Source organism: Talpa occidentalis, unplaced genomic scaffold, assembly GCF_014898055.3.
Source record: "Talpa occidentalis isolate TD23 unplaced genomic scaffold, MPIMG_talOcc4v2.1 talOcc4.13, whole genome shotgun sequence".
NCBI lineage: Eukaryota > Metazoa > Chordata > Mammalia > Eulipotyphla > Talpidae > Talpa > Talpa occidentalis.
In genome coordinates, this window is record NW_023601322.1 from 40,247,037 (window position 1) to 40,261,385 (window position 14,349).

General features: G+C 42.5%; 1 long non-coding RNA gene across 2 annotated transcripts in view; it reads right to left on the reverse strand.

Annotated features, from left to right (window-relative positions):
• Positions 1-8,020: 8,020 nt before the first annotated feature.
• Positions 8,021-14,349, reverse strand: part of LOC119243146 (uncharacterized) — a 45,003-nt gene continuing 38,674 nt past the window's right edge. Inside the window, exons 3-4 of one of the 2 annotated variants that reach the window (XR_008551384.1) lie at positions 13,873-14,017; positions 8,021-8,059 (exon numbers count right to left, since the gene is read on the reverse strand). This is a non-coding gene — a long non-coding RNA (uncharacterized LOC119243146). Of the gene's footprint in view, positions 8,060-13,818; positions 14,018-14,349 lie in introns of both variants that reach the window. The other variant, XR_008551385.1, reaches the window with a different exon arrangement.

Here is a 14,349-nt window from a genome sequence, read left to right on the forward strand (position 1 = left end):
AATGTTGATCTTTCTTCTGCAATAAAAACTTATTGTGAAGATTTTATTCATCAATGAGGATCAAAACAATGCATAAAAAATCAACACATAATCACTGTCCTGGGGACACCAGGACCTCCAACTCTCTCCACAAGTAAATCCATCATCATTTTGTTTCATGGGCATCAAGCTCTGACACCACCAATGTTTTTGGAGAGTTGGCTACTGTCTCCCTGAATTGCATTTTTTCATTAAGTCACAATACAGACACAGTATCACATTTAATACCGACAATTCCCTCTGAGGCAGGGACTCCTATCACCCAAGCTTTATAGGTGAAAAACCAAGATTTAAAGAGCTGAAGTCATTTGCCCAAAGACACAGTGAATGTATGAAGTTCTGGCGGCTGCCATAAGTTTAGAGGGTGCAGAACCCTGAGCCAGACTGCCTGACCTCATGACAAAAAGGCGGCCTGGCCTCCTTTAACAAGAAGGCAATGGCATATATAGAACCAGTGACATAGCACAGCCCCCTCCCTCTGCAAGCCCCCAAGAGAAGACCCGGATGGCAGGGATCTCTTTCCTCATAGCCACGGTGAAGATAGCCTGGGACACAAGTGGCCACTTTCCATAGGGTTCATGGCAACTGGGTTTCTCATACTTGTTTGTGGAACCCTGGCTCAGCCTCTCACTAGGGACCCCCAGCAGGGCCTCAACCAGGCCCTCTGGAGTAAAGACACTGAATCACTTCTCCTTTCCCTAGTACTGTCTCTTGGTGATTTTTTTTTTTTTTTTTTTAATTTATGATTTTCAGCCCAGCCGGTTGTTAGCCTGCAGTGTTTGGAAATGGTAGATGATTAAACCTCCTGGCCAGGTGTAAATGCAACCTTTGTCATCTGGAGGCTGGGAGAATTACCTTGTTGGGCTGCAGGCTCTCTCGCTGGCTCCGAACTTTCTGCCCCAGCAGACCCTCTCACAGGCCAAGGTCTGCACACCTCAGACCTCCCAACTGATTGCCCTGCTGTGAGCCCAGCCCAGAAGCCAGAGATTTCAGATGAATCAACATGACCACAAAAACACTGAACAGACCCTAAAATTTAGGGGAAATAGCAAGCTTCCTTCTTTTCTTTATTCAGGGAATTTTTACCAGGTAAATAATAAAAATATGTAATCATTGACTAGGCTTTAAACCTGAGTGGAACAAACGTTTGCATTTCTGTTGCCAACACCTATCCTGCATAGCCCTGACTGAACCTTACCAGCCATCCTGTGGCTCTCAGAATCCATTTGTTCTCTCAGCCACTCAGCTGTGGCTTCTGGCTTCAGCCCAGTAAGCTGCAGCCAGGCTTGAGGGGGCCACGTCTAGAAATGGGCTTTCAAGATCCTCCTGAGGGAAGCCCCACAGCACCGCGTCCTGACCACAGCACAGGGAACCCTGGCTCAGGCTCTGTGCTGTGAAGCTGCTAACCCGAGGTTGGGAAGTCCTGGGTCTGGGGTGCGGGCATCAGCAGCCCGGGGCTCCTGGAGATTCAGCCAGGAGCCTTCTGTTGACTTTTTCAGGCCGAGTTCTCACCAACAGACATGTGCTTCAGGAAGGTTACCGCTGAGCAAATAGCACGCGGCAAGTGTGCTTTCCATGTGCGTTCCCAGCGTGCTGAGCTTGGCTGCCGCTCAAGGTGAGCTGAAGGCAGCGAAACCTGTTCTCAGGCTGCTTTGCTTTGTCCCAGTCCTCTTTCAGGTGCTAGGTGCTCTGCTGAACTTCGCTGTAATTTGGGCAGAAGTAAGAGTCCACTTGGGGTTCTTTATAGGCAGTAAATGTTTGTCAAAGCCTGAATGAATATATCAATAAAGCCATTCATGTGCAGTTGATGAGCGTCACCCATGAGCCCAGCCCTGAGTAACAACACCCTGTGGGAGACTCAGAGACCCTCCAGCAGCAGCAGATTGTCGGGATAAAATTAACATCTATGGGATCGTTCCAAGTAATTCTACACTAAACCATCCTGCTAGAATATTTGCTTTAACTTCCTTCCATTTTTGTCTTTGCAATTTACGTCATGTGGCTCTGTGAGTTTTGCAAAGACTTTTGATTAAAAGCAATGAAATTTGAAACGGTGACGTTCCACAGCAGTGCAGGGCTCCGTATGCTAGCAGCGAGGTGATATGGGAACAGGTTGGAGAGATCCCGCTGCAGGTGGAAGGGTGGGTGCGCACAAGGGGAAGGGTGAGCTCAGGCAGTGGCAGGAGCAGTGGAGGGGAGGGGGGAAAAGAGCAGATTTTAGAGAAATTTTGAAGAGACAAAAGACAGAATGGGTGACAGGCAGGTTGTAGGAGACACCGCAAGGGATTTGGGGATGGTACCCTGACTCCTGAGAGATGGGATTGGGAAAATGGAAGTGGGAGTGTTGGGAAGGGATGACAATAAACAGGAGTGGGAAGCTCCCTCGCTGTGCATTGACATCTCAGCCTCTGTGAGATTGAAATTTCAGCCGCTGAAGGACACCCCGCTTTTCTTTCTACTATTTTGGCCTCAGGATCTCCCATCTTCCAGATTCTCATTATGCCCCCGATTTCTTTCCTGCACAGTCTCCTCTTCTTCAAATGACTGGTTATTTATTTTTTAGAAAGAAATGTTGAATGGAAGAAACAGTCGACATTGAAACCACAGCCTTAAATACCACGGGAGATTCATATTTAAAAGCTTTAATAATTTGTCTCCAAAAGGTCACCCCACAAAGTACCCTACATTTTTATTCAGAGAAAATTTGAATAAAAAGACAAAAAGGGTATTCCAAAGACGGAAAGAAAGTGAGGAGGTGTTCAGGAAGGAATACGGGGCTTTCGGTGGAAGACAGGGAAGACTAGGTCTTCGGGGTTGGCAACACCCCTAACATTGACGATTGATTCAGGTATAAGATTTCCTGAACCCTGTGCTGGGGTGGGAGCATCTACCTAGAAAAAGAAAACACACTTCCTGCACTGTGGGACCACAGTTTCTGCAAAGACATGCAAGGAAGACCATCAAGACAGTAATTGTCCTGTAAAAGATACAATGACAAGGCACTAATTCTCCCCAATGAGCTGGGAAAACCCTACGGGTGAAAACTCTACAGGTGAGGAGACACTTGAGCAACAGAACATGTGCTTATGTGTTTATCTTACATATAAGATATAAACACACATGTGTGCACACACATATAAACACATGCACACGCACACACAGCAAAGATGCAAGCAGGACCCACCAAGTCATGGGTACCCAGACACATGCATGCTGCAGGCTTGAGAGTCTGCGATGTCAGGTGCAAAGGGAGAAAGTCAGGGAGGAGATTGGGGTTCCATGACACCAGAACTGACAATGGGTCCCCAGGGGAAACAACAAGATGGGGTGGGAAGATGGTAGCAAACCAACAAATTCTGTTTTGTGCACATTTCCTATCACCCTTCATTCCCCTCCCAAAACAATCTGAAAGACACCCGCTCCCCAGCCTGTCATTTGATCTACCACATTTTCCAGAGCACAAAATAGACAATTGAGCATGAAACAGGATTATTTTCACCAGAGAGTTTCAAATGCCATCATTTTAATTTATAGCAGTCCTTCACTTTGGACTATGACTCCAAGTGGCCAGTATTCAATATTGTCCTAAAATGTGGTGCCATTAATCTTCAACCTAAAACTATTAAGATTCTCTACAAAAGCACTGCATATAGTATATATCCTAATATATGCTATAAATTCAGCATGTGATGGTGAACATTAAATAAATGTTTGTTAAATGAATGACTATTAAATGAATGACTCACGGGCCCTAGTGATATGGCACACAAGTAAACTATAGTCCCTGCCCTCAAGCACTTCACAGGCCAGTGAGAAAGACAGGTGTGTAAACAAATTGTTACAGTGAGATTGCTGTCATATAGGAGAAAATGCAGACATATAATAAGCACTCTTTATTGCTGAAGTACAAGGGGTAAGGGGCCATGTGGCCCAAGCCAAGGCAGGCACCAGGGTGCCACACTGAAGAATCTGATCTTTATCAGGGAAGCAACAGGGAGCCATGAAAGAGTTTTAAGCAGAAGAGTGACATTATCAAGGCTGCATTCTAGAAAGATCACTTTGGCAACTATGAAGGCAGCAACCTAAAGAAGACCGGGGAGAAGGTAGTCCGGTTAGGAGATCATTACAAATTACATAGGATCCACAAGAAAATGTGGTACATATACACAATGGAATATTACTCAGCAATCAAAAAAGATAAACTCATGCAATTTGCAACAACATGGATGGAGCTGAAAGGGATCATGCTCAGCGAAATAAGCCAGAAAGAAAAAGAAAAATACCGGATGGTCTCACTCATAGCAGGAATCTAGAAAACCTAAATAAGGGACCAGGAAAAAGAATAACTGTAAGAGGGCCTCCCTGGTGGCGCAGCGGTTGAGCGCTGGGTTGCGAAGCTACCTGCAGCCTCTGCAGCACCGGTTCAATCCCTGGCCGCCGGGCGAGGGTCCCACATGGCGCGCAGACCTCTCCTGCCACCCACTGCTCCCCTCAGCAGTGTACTTCGTTCCTTCTGCCTGTTCTGCTCCCTGCTCTGGCTCTGGTGAATTCTCTCACCCTCCCGCGCTTCTGACTGTATCCAGTGCTTGTATAAATAAATAAATCTAAAAAAAAATATATAAATCTTCAAAAAAAAAATAACTATAAGAAAGAAAAATCAAAATCAACAAGCAACTATAAACCAGAGACACACTATGGGGGGGTGGGGAAAGGAGGGATTGGGTCCAAAATAAGTGGGGTATGGGGAATATAAAAATTAAAAAAATGTAAAAAATAAAATAAATAAATAAAAATTAAAAAAAATTACATAGGATCCAGATGATACATGCTGCCTTTTTTTTTTTTTTTGGAAATCATATTGCATTATAACACTATAGAAAGTTCAGATGTGCGTCATTAAAATTCAACATGTGTATACACCATATATTGAGTTCACCACTAAAATGTAACTCCATCGTTCATCATGCAATTGACCCCTTTAACCTGGTGTACCCACTCTTTCCCTTCTGTAAACTAGTAATTGGTCTTATAGGCTACGAGTTTATTTTTATTTTATTTAATTCATCCATTTGTTTGGTTTCTCTACATATTACATATAAATGAAACCATAACATTGTTTTTCTTTCTCTGATTTTGTTTCAATAAGCATAATGCCCTCAAGGTCATCATTTTTGCAAATGGTAGGATTTCGTCCTTTTTTATAATTGGGTAATATCATATATATCAAGTCTTCTTTATCCAGTCATCTGTCAGTGGGCACTTAGGTTGTTTCCAGTTCTTGGCTATTATAAATAATGCTTCAATAAACATGGGGGTGCATATATCCCTTCAATTAGTGTTTTGTGGGTTTTTTTGGATAAATACCCAGAAGCTGGATAACTAGATCATATGGAATTTCTGTTTTTAATTTTTTGAGAAATCTGCATACTGCTTTCCATAATGTTCACAACAATTTATATCCCCACCAACAGTGTATTCAAGTTCCCTTCTCTCCACACCCTCTCCAACACTGCGTTCCTGTCTTTCAGGTAACAGACATTCTCACAGGTGTAAGATGGTATTTTGTTGTTTTGATTCTTGTTGACTCTCTGAACCAAGGGAGTACCAGGAGGGGACGAAAAGGAAGAAAAGCATTTAAGAGGTGCTTGGAAGTTAGACACAGTTGAGCCTGGCGACTGACGTAACATAGGAAGTGAAGGGAAGGTGTATGTCTGTATGGCCCTCATTTCTTGTTTGCGTGCCTACGCAGTTGGTGAAACATTAGCAAGAGAGAAGACCCAATATGAAAAGCAGTTGAAGCAGAGAGGTGGAGGACAGGTGAAGAAGTAGGAATTCCAGTTTGAACATAATGAATGTTAATGAATGTAAAGAGCTGAGAGTCACGTGAATGGAGGGCCAGGATGACAATGGATATTCAAGACAGTAGAAAACAAAAATGACACCCAGTGGGACTCACCTGCTGCCTCTTGCAGCCAAGGACTCTCCATCTGAACAAGACAGCAGTAGATGTGCATGACGCCAGGGGGCATTTCAACTCACCCTAGGATACAGTGGCTGCCCACAAGTGAGATGACACGGGTAAAGCAATCAGCATGGTTCCTGACCCATGGTAAGCCTTCTAAAATATTAGCTACAGGCTGACTTATGTTCCCCAAACTCAGAACCCAGACCCCAGCATTAGACTGTGTTTGGAATCAATATCTTTAAAGCGGTAATTATGTTAAAATTAGGTCACTAAGCTGGTGTCCTTATAAGAAAAAATTGGGAGACAGGCAGGTACAGAGGGAAAACCAGGTGAGGGTACAAGGAAAACGTTGCCATATTCAAGCCAAGAGAGAAGCCTCAGAAGAAACCAGCTCTGCTGGCACCTTTATCTCAGACTTTTAGACTCCAGAACTATGAGGAAATAAATTCCAGTTCTTTAAGCCACCCAGTCTATGGCACTTTGTTACAGCAACCCTAGCAAATAAATGTGGCTATTAAATCACCAAAAAGGGAAGTTGGTTAAATGTGTTTGGTATCATTGAACAATGATATCCTATTCAGCCATTAATAATGATGATCTTGGCATATATTTCCTGATCTATAATAACATATTATTGATATGCGGGAAAACAGGCTCTAAAATATGTAGAGACTAACACTTTGATTATATATGTGTGTAAATAAAATGTGGGAAGCATGATTGTCTTTGACAGTGAGAATCACATAAGATTTATTTTCTTGGGGGCCTCCCCGGTAGCGCAACGGTTGAGCGCTGGGTTGCGAAGCTGCCTGCAGCGCCAGTTCGATTCCCAGCTGCTCCCCGGCCACCGGAGGAGGGTCCCACATGGCGCGCAGACCTCTCCTGCCGCCCGCTGCTCCCCTCAGCAGTGTACTTCGGTCCTTCTGCCTGCTCTGCTCCCCGCTCTGGCTCTGGTGAATTCTCTCACCCTCCCACACTTCTGACTGTACCCAGTGCTTGCATAAATAAATAAATAAATAAATAAATAAATAAATAAATAAATAAATAAATAAATAAAATCTTTAAAAAAAAGATTTATTTTCTTTTTGCTTATTTGTAGTTGTTAATTTTTCTATCATGAACAAAAGTTGCTTGCACATTGTAGAAGAAAAAGTGTCTTTGGGGCCTCCCTGGTGGCGCAAGGGGTTAAGATGCAACCTATGAAGCAATTCACAGCCACTGCGGCACAAGTTCAATACCCAGGCAGGGAGCTACCCACATGGTGCAGACCTCTCCTGACGCCCGCTGCTCCCCTCAGCAGTGCACTTCAGTCAATCTGCCTGTTCTGTTCCCTACTCTGTCTCTGGTGAATCCTCTCACCCTCCGCACCTCTGGCCTGTAACCCAGCTCTTGTACGTATAAATAAATAAATCTTTAAAAAAAGAAAAAGTGTCTTTGGAGCCAGTCACCCTGAGGTGGGCCAGAGCTGATGTCAGTGAACAGGAGTCCCCAGACATAAACTGGAGAAAGACAGGAGCCGAGACTCAATGGGTCAGTTTGACTTCAGGACTGAAGGATATGTGCAGGTCATCCCCTTTCAAAAAAATAAATCAATTAATTCTGGAGCATTCATTTCTGACCAAAGATTCCAGGACAGATTCAAAGGAGAGCTGCTCCCTATTCCACTGCAACCAACTCCTCCCTCCCCACGTTCCTGTCTTTCTGGAAAGCCCACGGGTCATAAACACGGTGTGCCATGCTCCAGGGACCAGGGACAGTCTGCAAGACATTTAGATTTGCCCCTAGGATTAATGACTTCAAGGAACGTTTGCCAGGAACTCTTCAAAGCTGGAAACAGAAGCCCCGGAGCATTAAATATAAATAAATACTTAGTTGATTGGTTTCTTCCTTGCTTTTCAAAGAGCAATTTACTTCCTGGATTATCATTACAGTAGTCTGCTCTCCGGAAACCAGGATTATTCAAGTGCTCAGCTCAGAGTTAGAGAAAAAAAAAATCTAAAGATCACCTTGTTATAGATCTGCTGTGTGCTTTATTTCCTTGTAGTTTGCCTGCATCTGGAAGGGCAAGAGCAAAAGCGTTATTGTTGTGCATGCCCCACCTAACACATGTTGTTTTCAACTGCAGGCCGGTATTTTTCTCCCTTCGAGGTATATTAATTCCATTTGAGGGAAGAAAAAAAAAGCCCAGTTTTTCTATAGTAACAAGAAAGCAGTTGTCCCTGTAGCTAAGGTGGGGATTCAATTCCACAAATATTTAATGAGTTCCTAGAATGTGCCAGAAACTGTTCTGAGGCCAGGGAGAATACCAAGATAATTTAAGTCCATTGTACAAACATGGACAACAATGTAAGGCAGAGGAAACAGTCATTCCAACAGCATGGTTTTTTAACTAAGACCAGCAGATGGGCCCCCAGTCTGTGACGTACAGACATTGCTGGTGAAGTTTGCCATGTGTGCCTACAGATCTGCTCAAAGGAGGGGACCCCATGTCCCTGGGCTTTCAAAGGGTGATGGGACCCACAGGTAAGAGACTATGGGAGCAAAGGGTAGGCAATCTTTCTGACACCTCCCCTCTCATCTCGGTGGTGAAATGAAGATTCCTGAGCAGGAGTGTGGACAGCATGCCTGTTCAGCTGAATCCCAGGAAGGGTTCTTCCCTTTTCTCAGAGTCCCTCACTACCACCTCCCATGGGCAGATGGGGAACTGGCAGCATTAGGTCTTGGCCTTCTGGCAAAGAGCCTGTGGTTGTGTTGAAAGACTTTAGAGGAGTTTTCGAAAGGTGTTCCCTTACAATCTCCTGTGGCCTGAGTTTTCGGCACATCACTCTCTACCTCTCCTAACGGGAGGAGAGGAATCCTCCATAAAGTTTAGCTCCTTTAAAAAAAATTAGAGACCACATAAGGAAAAGAAACAACCTCCCATGAGTGAGAACAATAGATACCATAATCAAGAGGATTAGAGTCCCAAGAGCTAAAATAATAATTGCCAGTTGTATAACTTACCATAAATCAGTTATGTCACCTTATCATACAATGCTTTCCCATACTTTCCAGTAATTAAACATGGCATTTCTATGATAAGAACTTTTTCAAATTATTCAAATTACTTCTGTTGCATATTTCAAACTATCCAATTATACTTTAATATTGTTTATAACAAAATTGATCAGTTATTGGTCTTATCCAACATCACTCCTAAGAAAAAAAGTATGTCAGTTGTTTTTCATGTTTTCCTATTATATTTCAAAGACTTAAATAGTATTGACCTTTTATTAAAAAATAAATAAAAGTAGTACTTATAAATGTAAACAAATAAATAGGGTTCCAGACTCCCTGAGGAATTTGACCTTCAGGAAAAACATTCTCAGAATCACTGAAAGTTTGCCCATAGTTTTAAGGTAGTTTTCCTTACCCCAAAGAGTTTCCTGAAAACCTCTAAGTAAACTTAAGAAAGTGATACCAGAATCACCCCAACCATCTCTGAGGTCCATTTTCTCAACTCTCCATCACCTGTATTAGTATCAGATTCTTTTCAGGATCTAATTGTGGAGGACAGGAGACAAACCACACCCATAGGAATGTTCTTTTTAAGGGTTATAAGTAGAAAGAAGAATTCTTGAACTTCAAGGTGTTAGAAAACTTGTCTTCCTAACTCATCAGCTCTTTTTTTCCAATTCTCCTTGCAGCAAATAAAAACCCTTTTCTTGGAGATTTTCTTTGTCAATTCATCTAACTTAGAACACTTTTCCTCATTCTGCTGACCCATAAGCTATTTTTTTCTTTGAAATCTGAGAATGCCCAGTCTTAGCAAGCACGCCAACCAAACCTCTGATCATTCCATTGCTTACACCCCTGGAAGGCTCATTCACTGCAAATCCACTCTAGGTAGTGATTCAAGCTTGTTATTCATTCAATACACTTTTATACATTTTATACACAGCTCGAATTTGTGCCACACACAAGGAATTTTATCTAAATTCTTCATCAGTCCTGCAAGACAGACTTATTTGTTTGACAAATCAGAAAACTGAAATTCACAGAGGGCAGAAAAATTGTGTCAGTCTGGACACCAAAACCAGAATTCAAAACCACCAACTCTAGTTGAAAAGTTGTTGACCTTCTACAGCACTTAGTATGATTTTGTACAGGACTTAGTGTGAACTTGAACAGGACTTAGAGTGTGCTAGGCACTGTTCACCTATGTTCTTTAATCCTTATAAAGATGCTCTAAGAAAATTTCTAATATTATCCCCATTTTATAGACAAGTAAACTGAGGCAGGGATGTTCAATGCTCAAGGTCACACAGTTAATATCAGTGTGCTACAGTCTAAATCCAAATAGTTAATTGACTAGAGTTTATAGTTTATGCTCTTAATCCCAGAGCCTTAGAAGGCTGAACTTCAAAGTTCATCCTTATCCCTCCAACCCACAATATTTATTTATACTCCATTTGTTGACTTGTGAGGTAATAACATTCTTTTAGAATGGCACATATCAAAAAAACTAGAAACAACAAATGTCGGCGAGGATGTGGTGAAAATGAACTCTGCTGCATTGCTGGTGGGAGTGCAAACTGGTCCAACCACTATGGAAAGCTGTCTGGAGTTTCCTCAGTCTACTAAAAATGGAGCTACCATATGACCCAGCAATTCCACTCCTAGGGATCTACCCAAAGGACACAAAAACATTGATTCAAAAGAATACTTTTACCCCTATGTGTATTGCAGCACTGTTTATAATAGGTAAAACCTGGAGGCCAGAGAATACACAGTCTGCTTAAAGAACATCTAGAAAGCATGTGTAGCTGGCACAACTTAGGCCAGGGGTGTACAGACCCTATTGAGCCTGGAAGGTCACTGGAAGGCCCTTGGCTTTTACTTTTGAGTGAGAGAGAAGAGTCCAAGCAGAGGTGTGACCTGCCCCAACTGGGCTGTAAGCTGCCCTCCTGATGGCCCACCAACCCCCCTTTGCTCTCCCAATCCGTCCTCACCCATTCCCAATCCACAGATCTAGTAGACCAGCTCTACACTACCCATCCAGATGGTAGTTACCATTTTTTCTTTCTAATTCATGCTAATCTTTCCTTTTACTGTATGTACCTAGTGGACATAAAGTCTAGTCAGAGGTCATTTCACTTATGGAATCTCCTACAAGATTGTGAGCTTCTTGAAAGCAGAGACCACTGTTACCATTTCTGATTCATTATTGTAGTACCAAGTGGTTGTCAGCCACTCCCTGCAACAGGATTGTAACAGTCCTATTAGAAGTTCTCCTGCTATTGACCTAAGGGCCATATTCCTGCAGCATCCAGCCTCAGTCCCTGTTTTGGCCTTAGTTGCTGTACAGAGCATGTAGACATTCTCTCCCACCTGGCAGAACTTGGAAGCTGTAATGGTATTCTTTTGTGCATGTAACATTCCTAGTATCTACTAAGCTGGTAAATGTCACATCCCCAGGCCCAGAAAACTGCTCCATCTGGCCCAGACTCCTCACCAAAGTCAAACATTACAGCCACTCCCTAACATGTGCCTGACCAACCAATATTTTTTGTCCTGGTAAAGGCCTCATCCAGTCACCCCCAGCAAAGAGAGGGGATGCAGCCAAGAGCCCCAGCAACTTCAGGGGCTCCAGAGACATTTTCCTCCATTGCCTGCATCTCTTTTGCCCACCCTTCTCTCTACCTCACCCAGTTGCCTTGGCTGGACACTTTTCCACCCCCCTCTTAAGTGGTCTGGTTTCCCTCCCTGCTACCATGCATCCCTCTAATCAATCCTCTCTCCCTGCTCCTTCCGTGATGTTTCTAGAAGGTAAATATGCCCTCATTTCTCACCTGATGAAAACCTTTCAATGTTTCCTATTGCCCTCAGAATAAATCCCAGACTCCTTAGTTTGACAATTTTTTAAAAAGGACCAACAACTCTGACTATTGGAAATTGAGACTCAGCATCTCAAGAGAGTGGAAACACAAAATAAAACTTTAAAAGAAACTATTAGGGAAAAGACACACAATTGCCCTTTGTTAAGGTTGAAAATATAAGTTTATGTGGAACAGAATAAGGATAAGTTGGCTTACTAGCTTTTCCTGAAAACCAACCACCCTTGGGGCTCCTGACAACTGGAGTCTCCATATGTGACAACAGCATCAAGTGACCATCTGCAAGAACACAACAGTTTCGTCCTGTACTGCAGGTCACATGTTTTAGGTGGAAAGTTGGCCTCCTGGAATTTTCCCCAAGGAGGGAGTGATAGTTGGCTGCCCCAGCCAGTAAGAGAGCTCTTTATTCATTTTAATTCCATTCAATCAAATTGAAAGATGTTCTTGGCCACTGTGTGCCTTTCTTTAAACACAGCTGTATACTGTAAAACTTTGAGAATTTCAAGATCATTCTCCAGCCATGGAAGACTAATACCTCCTTACCCCCACTCTATTGTTCTACCATTTCCACAGCACTTAACTCTTCCCAACATACTATGTATTTTCCTTATTTATTACGTTATTGTTGTTTGTTTTCTACTGTTAACCTATCACCTCTATGAAGGCAAGGATTTTGGTTGCCTTTATTCATTGGTGGGCCCCAACCAATGCAACAGTATCCCAACCAACTCCCTGCAACAGTATCTGGCACACAGTAGGTAATCAATATGCAATCATAGATATATATATGACTATATAAATGATAATCTAGTGGAACCAGCTGTGGAATTCTACCACCAATTGTACTAGCTCTCCTTTCAGCAAAATTGAAAAGTATACCTGTTATAGTTTCACCAAGATTGGTAATTATAGCGTTGGAAAGTGTAGAGCTACAGAGATGCTGATGTATGTGCTCCAACAAATCAGTGCAAGGGTATTCATAGTCACAAGGTTGGACATAGCAACCTTGGACATAGCAAAAGCTTATCCATACCTGTTAACCATTAGAAACCTGGAATAGTCATGCATTGGACTATCATGGAGTCTTTTTTTTTAAGTGAGGCAGATCAAAGGTACTAATTTTATGTGATGTCCTAGATGTAGCATTATATTACAAAATGTATTTTTTTTCTGGTGGTTGATTAAATCTTGCCTTTTGTGATAGAATGGGCAGATCTTAAGGGCTACATGAAATAAGTCAGACAGAAAAAGACAAATATGGTTTGATCTCTCTTATATGTTGGAATCTAGAAAAGTAGAACCCATAGAAACAGAACCCACTGGTGGTTACCAGAAGATAGGGGGTAGGAGAAACAGGGAGATGTTAGTCAATGGTTACAAACAACCTGTCTTAAGATGAATAAGGGAATCTAGTAAATAGTATAACTATAGACAATACTGGGTGCTATATTTAAAAGTTGCTGAAAGAGTAGCTCAAACACACAAGTGATTATATTAGGTAATGGAGGTGTTCACTAACCTTATTATGACAATCATTTTGCAATATATATACATATCAAATCATTACATTGTACACCTTAAACTTAAAGAGTGCTTTATGTCAACTGAATCCCAAACAAAATTGGAGGGAAGGGTGGAGAATAGAAAGAACATAGCAGCTTTATTATGCTTCTATTTAAAAAAACAAAACAGAAGTCTTTTATACATCAGCTTTACCCTGCTTTTACTTTTTAATTTGGCTTCTTTGGTTTGGTTCGTAGTTGCATTAATATTTCTTTAAGGGTTTGCTTAGCAATAATTCAACAGCCAAACATTAATTTAGCACCATGATATGCCAAGCACGTGTAGAACCTTTAAATATACTATTTCCTTCAACCTGTGGCAGAGTAGTCACTATTCTTATTTCACAGTTGAGAAAATTAAGACTCTATGACTTACCGAGGATCACACTACTTCTAGATTGTATTGATCCAGTAGTGATAATGGCCTTACCCTTCTATGCTTTTTATTTTTCTGGCCATGCATTTCCCTGTGTCTCCTCCTGGTATGCAGACCATGCAGGGGGTCACTGCACTGAGGCATCATGGCCTTCCAGGTGTTCTGGCTTGGAGGAGCCTGGAAGCTCATCCCCTCTCCCCTGCAGAGGTGTGGAATGACAAGGTATTGTCACAGTCCTGCCAGAGAGTTGGAGCCGACAGGTCTGTCTCTCACCTGCCCAGGAAACAGAACCTGGCAGACATGCATGTCTGCCCACCCAGGCAGGAGAACTGCTACTGGCCTGTGACCTGCAGCAGATCTGTGCCCACTTGTCCTGATAGCCTCCCCACCAGCACTTGTGTTTCCTCTGCTTCATCAGGGAGGCAAGGAAGAGAGACGCTTCATTCCATCAGGGCAGCCTCCATATCAAGGCGAGCTCTGTTATGTCTAAGGCAGAAGGCCAGAATTTAGTTAATTTTATCATTTTAGGTG